This window comes from Heloderma suspectum, chromosome 4 (genome assembly GCF_057233095.1).
Source record: "Heloderma suspectum isolate Gila_16-S chromosome 4, 16-S_ref, whole genome shotgun sequence".
Taxonomy (NCBI): Eukaryota; Metazoa; Chordata; class Lepidosauria; order Squamata; family Helodermatidae; genus Heloderma; species Heloderma suspectum.
Window position 1 is genome coordinate 107,236,037 of NC_139461.1, and position 13,714 is coordinate 107,249,750.

A 13,714-nucleotide genomic window follows, 5' to 3' on the forward strand; every position below is an offset into this window, starting at 1 on the left:
GGTCTTAATACCAAAAGATGAAGCGAGGAGCCAAGGGAGATATCTGCTATTAATGCTATGCTGACTTTCCCATTCTCCCCTCCCCACTGAATGTGGAATTCATGTGATGCACGGATAGTAATTAATCCTTATTCTCATCCTGTTAGTCTCATTGCAAAGATGAATAAGAGAACCAAATATCCATTGCCTCTCTTCTTGGGCTCAAGAAATGTAGTGGAGATGATTTCCCTATTGCTATCATTTCTGATCATACGCACAGGTCTGACACATCTGCTTTAAAGGCTACTGTCCCCTTGAGGAGCGAGGTTAGTCAAAGAGTTGGGTACAGAAGCTGAAATGGCCACAAGCAGACCTAGCTGAGGACTACTATGTCAGTAGTTGTAAAATATCTGAAGCAGTCTGTCATTCTTCCTTTCCTGGCTCTTTTTTTCTCCAACCATAATATTTCTACATGTGTGATGATGATTAAGAGATAATGCACTAGATGCAGTGAGATTTACTATTCTAGCAGATTTTTCCCTTATAATGATGCAAATGAACTAAAGAACATGACCTCTTCACTAGTTTTGTTCTTTGTTGATTTGGCTGATAGTGTCTGGGAATCAAGAGTAAAGTGGATTGTAGCTTTATAGTAAGTGCTGTTAGTCTTCCCTTTGCACAATGCTGGTACACTCTGGCCCAAATACCACAGATTGATTTGATGTGCGCACATTTTCAAAACTAGTAAACAAGTTGCAGTCTATTATGAAAGAACAGCTTTGTAGTTCTTTTAATTCAGTATATTTATATATAGGTATTGTCTTACATTTCAATTTGGATCTTTACTAAATATGGGGGAGTTCTCTCTCTCTCTCTCTCTCATACTTACACACACACACACACACACACACACACGGATCACCTCAAAACGTCATTCAATGTGTTTGCATAAAGTTGTGCAAAATGCCTGAATTCCTAATTCCTTTTTGGATATTTAGCTGTAATTATAAACACTGTTTGTTTGTTTGTTTTCAACTGGCACAAAATATGGCAGCCAAGTTGGTCTCTGGGACATCCCGTGGAGACCATATTACACTGGTTTTAAAATATTTACACTGGCTGCCAATTTGTTTCCAAGCAAAGTATAAAGTGCTGGTTCTTACCTTTAAAGCCTTATATGGTTTTAGGTACCAAGGTACCTTAGGGAGCGCCTTCTCCCCTACATCCCAGTCTGCCACTTAAGGTACTCCGAGGGCTAACTGCCTAATATGAGATTGGCAGCCGCACACAAGAGGACCTTTTCCTTTGCTGCCCCTCGGTTGTGGAATGACCTGCCAGTTGAAATGCGCCTGCTGACCTCTTTGAAGGTTTTTAAGCAGGCATTAAGGACTCTATTATTCTGGCAGGCCTTCCCTTTTTAGAACTCTTGTTCCTTTTGCTGACTTTTGTATACTATTTTTAAGCTGTGTTGTTTTAAGCTGTGTTGTTTTATTGTTGGATTTTTTTTAAATGTTTTTAGTTAAAAGTTATTTTTAGTTATATGTTGTTTGTATATATTGTCCATATGCTTTTATGTAAATGGTTTTTAAACTTTGTATATTGTATTTTAATGTTTTAACTTTTGTAAACCGCCCAGGGAGCTTCAGCTATGGGGCAGTATAGAAATGTAATAAATAATATAACCTTATTGGGAAGTCTCCAATACTGCCACAGTGCTCCCGCTCAATCTGTTGCGCAAGCGGGGTCTACCTCCCACTCACTGGGGACCTAGCAGTTCTAAAAGCAACCACGGAAACAAGTGGAAATGCTTCTTCCTTGATCGGGGCAGGTCAACAATGCTTCCTTCTACAAGGGTCTGCCAACCTGCCCTGTTCCAGAAAGGAGCATTTCTGCTCATTTCAGGTTGCTTTTAGAACTGCTAGCTCCCCATTGTGCTAGTGCTGGGCTCTGCAGGTACACGGGCAGCTTGGATACTGCCCATACCTTATCTAAACCAGATACTAGGAAATTTTTGAAATGTTTTTAAATTGTCTGGCTTTATAAACATATGTTTATGTTTGTACTGTTCATTAATACTGTACTGTACTGTTCACCTTCATTAATCACCTGTTACTAACACCTTACAGAAACAAAAAATCTAACAGCAATTCTAGACACCCAGACTTTGTCCTTGGCAAATCTGAAGAGGAAAAGAGTTCCAGAGCTACAGAAAAAGCATTAAAGACCTCTCTGCGTGCCCTTCTCTAACTCTTGGCACAAACAGTCTACAAAAGAGAATCCCTCTCAGTTGTGAAAGGAGTGGAAGCACTTTTATATACAATGAGCCCTTGGAATCCCTAATATTGTACTGATTTTTGTTATGAAACAATGCTGCTGTCCAGCAATGAAGCACAGTTTTATTTACTGGGGCTTAAGGTGGATTCACACAACCACAGGAGTCCCAATATGGCAAACCGTATCCGTCAATATCTTGGAAAATTCATCAGAAACTAGCAGTATATAGTTTCGATTGAATATAGTCAGCTTCTTACGAAGCATGAAAAGATGCAAATTGTGATAATGAACTTCCTCAAAAACTGCTTGATTGTTAGCATTTTGGGTTCATCTCTAGATCTTTAAAGTAGAAGGGTTTGGGGGTATGGGGTGTTGTTGTTGTTTTGGTTTTTACGGAAGTTGCAAGACTATCTCACTAGAAAAGAAGTAACTGAACAGTGTCCTGGGAGCCAGAAAACCACTGAAAATTTCAGTACAAAGATCAATGTATAATAATAATAATGGCTTGAAAATAACCTCATTTAGCACTGGTAGCATAATGCATAAATGACTTTACAAAGTATGACACATGACTTCATAATGAAATGCAAAGTTCGCACCAGAATGTTTTCAAATTTACATGAAATGATTACATTATATTATTAGAGCATGGACACTTTTTTAATGGGATACATTCAGAGATAAAGCACTATTGTTTTACTGAAGGTGCACATGGAAGCTGAAACAGGAAATAACTGAAAATGCAACTTGATCAGTATTATACCACAATATATCTAAATATCATATTTTAGTGCTTACTTTTCATTCACGGATGCAAGACAGACTGTTTTAAATTCATAGTCCAATAAAACATTTTCTTCTCTCAAGTTCTCACCCCCCACTGCCTCTACTCCCACAATAGTTTCAGTATTACTTCAGTTCCGTTAACATTCATACAGCTCAGCTAACATTGAACCACTCCTGTTTTGCACCAATTTGACCTCAATACATGCTGTGTTAAGAAAAAATATACTACTTTGCAATGAATGAGAACAGGTTGTAGGACACAGTACATTAAAAAGGACCCTATATCCAACTAGACCACCACTCTCCTTGAATGCTGTTTACCCTGGGGTACAGCATTATCCTTTAGTTAGATCCTCCAGAAGTTGCTTAGCCTAGCCCTAGAATTACACAATTTTTAGAAAGAATTCTCATTATGACATGAAAAATCCTTGCTAATGTGTCATAATATAGCCACTGAAAGAACTTCTGCCAAGTTATGAAGTACCAACCAAGCAGTATTATGAGTGGTGGCAATTTTCTGTTTGGAGCAGTAAACTTTTCCCCAAAAACATATTTCCAAAAGCAAAATCTATTTGGCCCATATTCTTTACTTTATCCCACGATGTAAGCCAACAGACTTGAACATTCAGAAAAAAATGCTTTGGCATAGGAACCTTTTGAAGAAGAAAAAACAAGCTGGGAAGATGAAAGCCTTCTATACTGCAAGCTTGAATTGTATGTTTTAAAAATAGACACAGATGGGGAAAGCAAATGCTGGTAAAATACCATAGTTTTGCAAACAACAGGATTAGAGAGTGTGTGTGTGCACATCCGCAAACACAAATGTAGGAAAGACCTTCACCATATGCATGAACATTTACACAGAAAACTGCACAGATAAGTGTTACCTTTTAAAGTTTAGGCATATTATGCGTGTTTAAAAATACACTGTCATAGCAGACTGTAGCTAAAGTAGTAATCCAGAATTTAAAACATTTTGTTTTGTGGCATGTTTTAGAAGCATCGTAACAACCTGTGTCAGTGACCTACAAACTAAACAGTCTGATGACTTCTCCATACCCATTTTCATTCATTACAGCTACCATCTGTCACTTCCTTAAGTTGATCATTTTTACATAATGTTGATTTTCTGTTTCATGCACACAGTATCCTGTCTACTGAGTAAGGGGCAGGCAACCTGGTACCCTCCAGATGTTTTGGACTACAACTCCCATAACTCCTTACCACTGGCCATACGTATGTAGTCCAAAACATTTGGAGGGCACCAGCTTGCCTACTATTACACTTAATTAATACAGTGCCGAGAATGAATTTAATTCACCATCCTTAACCAGCAGAGGCTGCAACATTCCATAATGATGGAGACAAACTCTGCTGGAGGGAGCAATCCTATGGCTGCTAGACAGCAGCTAGACAGCCATAGGATATGCTGTTATCCGGGAACCGACCTCCCCCCATTTCCATGCTGCGTTGCAGGCAGTGTGGAACAGCCCTGTCCTCCGCGCTTGCTAGAGAAGAGCGGAGAGGCCAGAAAAGGGCATGTCTAGGGGCGTTCTGGGGCGGGGAGAGCGTAGCTGCCTGTATGGCACATCCTATGTGTCATACAGCAGCCTCCTTCCCCGCAATCAGCTGTCTAGCAGAAAAAGCAGGGCAGGAGGAGCGCGGAGTGAATGTTCCCCTCCGTGCTTCTCCTGCCTTGCTTTGGATAGGCGGTCGCCTCCAAACTCAGAGGCTGCCTATCAAGACAGGATTGCGACCTAATATGCTGATTTCCAAAGTGTTTAGTAGGACAGTATTTTCCTGTGACAGTATGAACCATTCCACACCAAAAGTAATTAGCCATGAGAACAATCTCCCTAGCCTAAGAAGGTGATTAATTATCCATCACGCAAGCTCTCCAAATCAAGTGCTGGAATAGTAACTCCGCCATAAAGTACAAGCACAATATAGGAATTACTAGCACGTTCTATGTGCTGTGTTATGTTACAGTGCCAGGCACAACCATAATGATCCCTTATGGGTTTTTAAATGTACGAGTCTATGAATTATCTCATACAAGCTAGCAGTTAACTACCTTATGACTAAGGAGGAATTGCAGTCCACAAAAGCAGTAACTACAATAAGTAACTGCATAAATGCTTACTAATTTGACTATCACTTCTACACTATTAAATCTCTTATAATGTTCTTTTAAAATGTTTTAATTATTTTAATTATGGGGCTTTATTCTTTTATCTTCTTGTTCACTGCTCCAAAATCTTTGATGTGGAGCGGTATATAAATATTGTAAATAAATAAATAAAATCTGTAGTAGCAATTTATATCTACTTTTTAAGATATTAATGGAGACTCAAACCTTTGTCCAATAGAAATTGTGTCAGCATTTCTCTCAATGGCTGGAATGGAACTGGCTCAAGAAGTTAAATTTCATAAATATGAAAAACGTGACTGGCCAGGAGTATAACCATTTGTGAAATGATACCAACTGTGCAGCACACATCACATTGTTCAAGGAGGAAAGCATACTTATAATAGAATTACAGCAGCTCGTCATCTGACAAAGTGTTTCAAAGAAAAGCATTAGTCTACTCTTTGCCAAGAGCACGGACCTTCGGTTTTCAGAGGAACTAAACGTTAAACCAACATTTTAAAGTCTGAGTAACCGGTTCATTTTATACAAACCAATAAATCAATGACAACTGTTTTCTGAAAGCACATAAACAGCAACCATTTGAGTCAACCTGTATTAATCATAAAAGAGTGCCACGGCATACACAACTAGCCCACAACCTACTAGTGAGCAGTTTGAGCAAGGGAGTTAGCACAAGACAGCCATAAAGTAAAACAGGATCACTGTTTCCTTCCCTTAAGAGAGAACTTCTCAAGAATTCTTCATGGTAAGTTAGAGCACAGTAAAGAGATCAGGGTATGTATTTATACCATGAATCTCTATCCCCCAAATATCTAAGGATGGGGGAGAAATCCGCCACGGACCCCAATGAGGCCGGATTCCAAGAATCCGGCCCCATTGGGGCCCATGGCAGAACAGAGCACTCACCTCCACCTCCACACGGAATCCTTCCAGGTCAGATCCGTTGCTGCCTTGACCCTGCCGCATCCCTGGCGAATGTCAATACAGCCAGCAGCCATTGCTGTACGCCATATGTCCAGTATGCCATTTGTGTCCCTGTTCACGCAATAGGCTACACAAATATTTGCGTAGCCTATCACGTCTAAAAACAGGGATGTAAATGGCGTAGTGGACGCCATTTGTGGCCGTAAAGCTGGTAGATTAGCCTATATGCAGCCGTAAATGGATCAAGGAGGAGTGGAGCCGGCCTGGATGGATTCCGGGGGGAGGAACAGATCGCCTCCCCCCTCGCAGACCCCCCACCCGGAACAGGGTAAGTGATCCGCCCATCCCTACAAATATCCCAGTAATCACTGAAACGATAGCTTCCTCAATTGGCCTTGCTTTTAGAGGATAGGTGCTTGACAGGAAGAAGAATGTGATTCATAGGACCTCTTTTTATATGTTATGGCTAGCGCAGAGTCCTCTTGCCAGTACAGGGATCTTCACTTCAATGAAAAATGAAGTTCTATCCCACACTGAGAACTGTAAATTGTGGCTACTTCTATCACAGGCAACATACTGTGGCACATTCAAAAATTCTTGAGAACTGGAATATAATAACAAAGCTTTCCAATTTTTGAGTAATATATTCTACTGCAGGAGTGGGCAACATCCCACCCCTACAACTCCACTCTTAGATGAGACTGATTATCTGGATCACTTCAACTGCGGTTCAGACCATGTTTTGGCATGGAAACAGCCTTCATCGCCCTGTATGATGACCTATGTCAGAAGAGAGATCGGGGGAGTCTGAACTTTTTAATTCTTCTTGATCTCTCATCTGCTTTCGATACCATCAGCCATGGTATCCTTCTGGGATGACTGTGTGAACTGGGAGTGGGAGGTACTGCATTTGCAATGGTTTCAGTCCTACTTGGGAGAGTCAGTTCCAGTAGGTGGTGCTTGGGAACATTTCTTGGCCCCATGGACCCTCCAGTATGGGGTTCCTCAGATATTGGTTTTGTCCCCAATGCTATTCAATATCTACATGAAACCGCTGAGTACGGTCATCTGAGTTTTGGAGTGTGTTGTCATCAGTATGCTGATGACCTGCAGCACTACTTCTCCTTTTCATCTTCATCAGATGAGGCTGTGGATGTGCTAGATCAGTGCCTGGCTGCAACAATGGACTGGATAGGGCTAATAAACTGAAACTCAATCTAGACAAGAATGAGATGCTGTTAGTGGGTGGTTCTTCTGACTAGATGGAGGATGCGCAACCTGCTCTGGATGGAGTTGCACTGCCCCCTGCCCGAAGAAGCAGGTTCGTAGCTTGGTGGTTCCCCTAGAGCCATCTTTGTACCTTCAGGCTTAGATGGCCTCATTTTATCCCCCATGCTGTTTAACATCTACATCAAACCACTAGGAGAGGTTATCCAGAGGTGTGGGCTGAGGTACCATCAATATGTGGATGACACCCAGCTCTACCTCTCTTTCTCATCAAAACCAGGTGAGGCAGTGGCTGTTCTGAATCAGGGCCTGGGCACGGTAATGGACTGGATGAGGACCAATAAACTGAAACTCAATCCAGTCAAGATGGAGGTAGTGTTAGTGGGTGGTTCATCTGCCCAGCTAGGTGATATTCAACCTGTTCTAGAGGGGGTTGCACTCCCACTAAAGGATGAGGTTCATAGTTTGGGGGTGCTCTTGGACCCAGAACTGTCACTTGAGGCTCAGATGAACTCAGTGGCATGGTGCAATTGTTATCAGCTTAGGCCGGTTATGTCAACTACGCCTTTGTCTTGACAGAGATAGCCTAACTACAGTTATCCATGCTCTGATAACTTCTTGTCTGGATTACTGCAATGCATTATACGTGGGGCTGCCTTTGAAAATGGTCTGGAAACTTCAGCTAGTCCAAAATAGGACAGCAAGATTGTTAACTGGGACTGGCCAATGAGCTCATATTACGCCAGTACTTTTCCAGCTGCACTGGCTGCCAGTCCATTTCCGGGCCCAATTCCAAGTGCTGGTATTAATATTCAAAGCCCTAAACAGCTTGAGGCCAGGCTACCTGAAGGATCACCTCCTCCCATATGTGCCCGCCCAGACCTTAAGATCATCCTCAGTGTTCCTTCTCCATGAGCCCCTGCCAAAGGAAGTGAGGTGGGTGGCTACCAGGAAGAGGGCCTTTTCTGCTGTGGCACCCAGCTGTGGAATGAGCTCCCTAGTGAGGTTCACCTGGCACCTACGCTGTATTCCTTCCAGCGCCAGGTGTAGACCTTTTTATTCTCCCAGGCATTTTAGCTTTCTCGTCTTTTAGCTTTGGTGTTTTAAATCTGTATTTGAAATCTCTGCATTGCTGCTAGGTTTTATTCTGGTTGTATTGTTATATTGTGGTTTTAATGCTTTTATATTTTATATTGTTTTACCCTGCACTTTTTGGTTTTAATTCTTGTGAACCACCCAGAGAGCTTCGGCTATTGGGCAGTATAGAAATGCAATCAATCAATCAATGAATCAATCTTTTCAGCACCTTTCTCTTCTCTCAGGCATTTGGCAGCACATGATGAGTTTTTATGGATCTGTCCTATGGTTGATTGTTTAAAATTGTTTTTAGATATGTTGTCTGTGTGTTTGCTGTTTGTTTATGTTTTTATGTAAATAGTTTTACACTTTGTATAATGCATTTTAATGGTTTCTAACTGATTTGTAAACCTCCCAGAGATCTTCAGCTATGGGGCAGTATAGAAATGCAAATTATTATTATTATTATTATTCATAATTATTCTTTCTTTAAAGGAGCAAATCCAAATAAGAGGTGAGAATAAAACACATTTCTAGTTTCACTCTTACCTCATCTTGTATACGTTCTCCAAGTGACCAAAATATTAAAAATACAGGACAAGTTTTAGACAGTGTTGCTAGAATTAGTTTATATTTCACCTAATCAAAAAGTCCCCTTTCCAAATCTTGTTCCAGCATTTCTTTGTGGTCAAAAGGTTTTGGTATCAGTATTAATATCTAAATGTCAAGTATGTGAAAACACATTTCCTGTGATGTCTAAGGCATTTGGAGCAATTTTAAGTGATGCATTAATATTGCTACTGACTTGCAATTTCAACAAGCCTGACTGGAAGAAAACAGCACTTTAAAAACTTGTATAACATTTCTTTTGAATCTCTTTTGTGTGTGCCTTTATAACAGTGCTCTTGCATTTCCTGAAACAGTTATTCTGGTTTCCAAATACAATATATATTTATTCTTTCTAAGGAGTGCTATTCACACTGATATATCCTTTGAGTTTATACTGTTGAGTGTGACATATTTGTTTCATATATACACACTGCATACAATAGCCACTTTAACCTGCCGTGAATCATCACATCTTTATATATTTTATGGAAAAGTTTAATTAATTTCTTTTAACACTCAATTTTAACATTTTGCTATACTTTGCCAGGCATGATTGTCTGTGTACTCTTTTAACAGTGCAATCTACTAAGAAGTCAGTGTCACTGAGATTAATGGGGCTTATTTCCAGATAAGTAGTTATAGGATTGCAGTCCAAAACAAGTGCTTGTGCTTCTTCAGAGCTGTTACTTTTTTATTACAAGCAGCTGTCTTAATAGTAACATGTACTAAAATTGTATAGCTCAGATCATGCCTCTTCCTTTGGGATTTCAGAGAAATCCATTTGAGGGGTGCAGTTAAACGGGGTTTCCTAGGTTCGGCCTCTAGACTTCGTTCTGGTTTCCACTGCAGCGCACTATTCAGTCTGCAGCAAGTCGGGCCAGTTCATGGATTTGCTAGGCAATCTGCGCAAATTTCTGAGCAATTTGCTCAAATTGTAAAACCCAGGGGAAAGTGCGCACAAAAAAGTTCCTGGAGTTCAGGGAAAAGCTCGCAGCTCAGCTTGCAAATGCAAATCGGGTTATGCACACCGTGGAACTCCATCAAACCAAAAAAGAATCGGATTTCCCAGTGATGGACATCCCTACTCTTCCTTCAAATTTGAGCAATATTTGTGCGGGCTTTCAATAAAGTCGCATAAAATCTGCGTGATAGAACTAAAATCCTATAAGATCTGTCCTTGACACTCGTAAGCCTCAGATTCAGAGGCTTACAAATATCCAGTGCAGAGCAAGAGGCGCAGCAATGGTAATCCTCTCCTCCACCACACCTCCCACTCTCCATTTCAGATAGATGGGCTTTTTTGCCCATCTAGCTGAGGCATCACAGAGGGAGAGGAAAGGAGGCTGAAGAGGTCTCAGGATACAGCATAAGCTGGCCTCTCCAGTCCCATTCCATCCTCTCCCCTCCCCACCCACAGGAACTCCCTGTTTACCTCCTATCCAAGGTCGCTGGCACAGTTCTCTCTGTGCTGGCTGTGAGGGGGAGGGGGGAAGAAGCTCAGATTCCTGGGTCCAAGGTCAGAGGGCTATCTCCAAACTTGGATCCAGGAATCCAAAATATTCTATGGGCCTACAGACTGGGCTTAGGGGCCATAGGATTGCTCCCTCCATCTCTTCAGTTTAGTTAACCTAAGCTACTATTTGCTGACAGATCAAACTAAAAACATTGCAGTTAAAGGCCACTTCTCACACTACATCTGTCTATCAGAGACAGTTTATGAGGAAACAGGTGAGTACAGGGTTATCAGCCCTATGAGTACAGAGGCATCCTTCCATTTTCACAGGCAGTACATTTGTCAAGGAGTGTGAAATTTTACATCCAAGATACTATCCCAGAATATGCAAGTAATACTGATGGTCAGAAGGCTATACAGAAGAAGTGACTACAGAAGATTGAGACCTTTGTCTCATTCCTATCTATTATCTGGTTAACGACACAACTGAACAAATATGCTAAGCTCCATATATTGCAAAACACATTGTTTGTAAAAAGACAATTCTTTCTTGCACGCTTTCCTGAGGAAAAAAATGAACTTGCAAGTCTATACATGCAAGTACTCATTCAAATGCAACCAGAGACATGAAATGGAGTTTATACCAAAAAAAAATAGTTGTCCCCCCAAAAAAAAAGTTGTCCTAAAATAGAATTGGTGGGGTGGGAGTTGTAGGATTTTTTTCTGTATCAACATGCATGGGATTGTGCCCTAAGATGTTGTTCTCAGAAGTAGGGTCTAGGCCAGCATCTTGTATACATGGTGAAATGAAGGACATGGGTTGAAGTCAGATGTGTAATGTGCTCCTGCCCTGCTTGCTTGTTGTAAGTAACAGCAGCTGTCTCTGAACAAGCTATGGAGAATCAAACTACAGGAAAACGTGTTTATACATATTGGAATCCCAATGGCCCAGGAGCAATTCAGAGCAGAAAAGCAGGGGGAGGTGAAACATCCCTTCCTCTTTGCTTTTCCCCTCAGTTGCTTTTTGCACAGCATTGTTCTAGACATGCGTTTGTGATGTAAACATGCAACTGGAACACTCTGGGTGGGAAAAGAGGTTTGTGGGAGTTGCAATGGGAAGGCAGCTGATGGGGAAAGGTTTACGTACACCTAGGGATGTACAGACTGTGTAAAATCCTCTCCGTCTCTGTTCGCAGATTGTCAGGCACCTTTTGTTCCATCATCCATTCACAGACAGATGGGAATATTTTTTTGTCATGCGGAAAAATATGCAAATAATTATGTAAGAGGTTTCATAAGAATTTACATAATTTACCTTAGTACGTAACATTTAGCGTATTATCCCCTATTCCATTCAACTTTTCCTCAGCAGAAACTTGAATATTTTCCTATAAATAAATGTGTAAATTTTGGGAAAGTAAAAAAAAATCTGGAAAACATCCGCATAGCCTGAGGGGGTTGCTCCGCTGAGTATTCTGCAGGTCGGATTCTTAGAAATCCGAGCTCATTTTAGTTTGCCTCAAATTTCTCCAGTATCCCTAATGCCCTACACAGCCTACTATTTCTCCGCAATTTTATCTTGCCAGGATACTGCTTTGCAGTAAGGAAGCAGGCTGTTAAGGATTCATTACATGCATTTTCATGTAACATATAAGTAGCAAAGTGTACCAGGCTGCACTCCTGCTCTCCACTTCACTGTACATCTTGGAAAGCACACTCAAGCCCTATGATGTCTATGTTTCCTGTTCTCCATCTTCTGCTGTTAACCCTTTACATGCTCCTCCTATTTTATTCACCCCTGGCAAAGGTTTTGCTAGAGGGCTGTGTCTTGTTCTGATTACCTCACTTCAAGACAGATATGAAGAAGATGGGGCAGGAGGGACAACTCCAGAGAAGTAACAAAAACTTATAGGAAGACTTGGGTGTGGATAGCTGGGAGAAGACTGAATGGAGAACTGCTAGGCCTTGAAATACATGAAGAGTTGCCTTAAAGATAGTGTGCTTCCAGACGGAAGGCTTCTAGTGCTACAAGGCATTGTTCAGCATTTGCATCTTTTTTCCCTTTAAGTGATTTTCTGCAATAAGGAAAAAGATGGAAGCAGTGGGAAAACGTGGGAGAGTTATGAGTGGAAGACAGCCTCATCTGGATACACCCATAAAATTCTGTGAATGAAGCAGGACAATGGCGCAATAAACATCTCATCTGGAAACACACAGGGAACAGTTGATCATTCTATCTACTAAAGACAAGACAGAACAGGTCAAAATGCAACTGAAAAATTTAGAAGGGACATTAGGAGGAACTGCAGGAACTGTGCAGTGTTGGAGATGTTACCTATGGATATGGTAGATTCTCCACTGATTAATGTCTTTTGCTTTTATTTGGAAACATACTGCAGCTCTCTGTGTCTTCTCTAGGCTCTCACTCTACCAATTGATGAAGGGCAAACAGGCTTTCAAACTCTTCTCCTACTTCAATAAGGGTCTTTTGTTGTATGTTCTTCTCAAGAATAGCTCAATGTAGAGCATATGCTCTGAATGCAGAAGGTCTCAGGTTTTGTGGCCTATCAGGTGCTTGGCAGCCCTTCCTGCTTTTGCAATTCCAGGCAGGGAGCAAAAACAGGAGGTTTATCAAGCCCCTGGTGGCCCACCATACATAACTGGTGGATTGAGTTTGGCTTAGTGCAGAGGTAGGCAACTTGCAAGCCAAAACATCTGGAGGGCCACCAGCTGCCCACCTGGCCAAACTGAAGTGGATTCATTCACTGAGATTAGGAAGACTGGAGATAATTTCCATGGTACCTCTCATTGGGGATGAAAATACCCAGGCATGGATCCTAAAATAAGTTATCCAAGTTCATAGAAGGAATGTTTCCAATCCCCTCATCTTTCCTGCAACCACCTTCCCTCCAAGAAAAGCCATGTGAGAGTATGAGGGCCCTCCTAAACAATGTGAGAAGTGGAGAGAGAGGAGGGAAAAGAAACTTTCCTTCCATGAGCTCTCCTAAGTTAACTTATCTTAGGATCCAAGCCATAATCTTTTGACAAGTTTGGGAGTTGAACATGACAACCCCATAATGTCCCTTCCAGTTTTGCAAAGTGTAACAAGAAACTTTCAAACATGTTCACAATCCTGGGACAGAAACTATTGAATACAACTATTTATCAAGGAAACAGGTCACCAGGATAAAATACAAAAAGCAGGAAAAGGATTGTGCTCTTTAGTGCAAGCC

General features: G+C 41.2%; 1 protein-coding gene across 38 annotated transcripts in view; it reads right to left on the bottom strand.

The window, feature by feature from the left end:
* ATXN1 (ataxin 1) overlaps positions 1-13,714 on the bottom strand; it is a 314,572-nt gene that overhangs the window by 269,503 nt on the left and 31,355 nt on the right. The window lies entirely within an intron of this gene.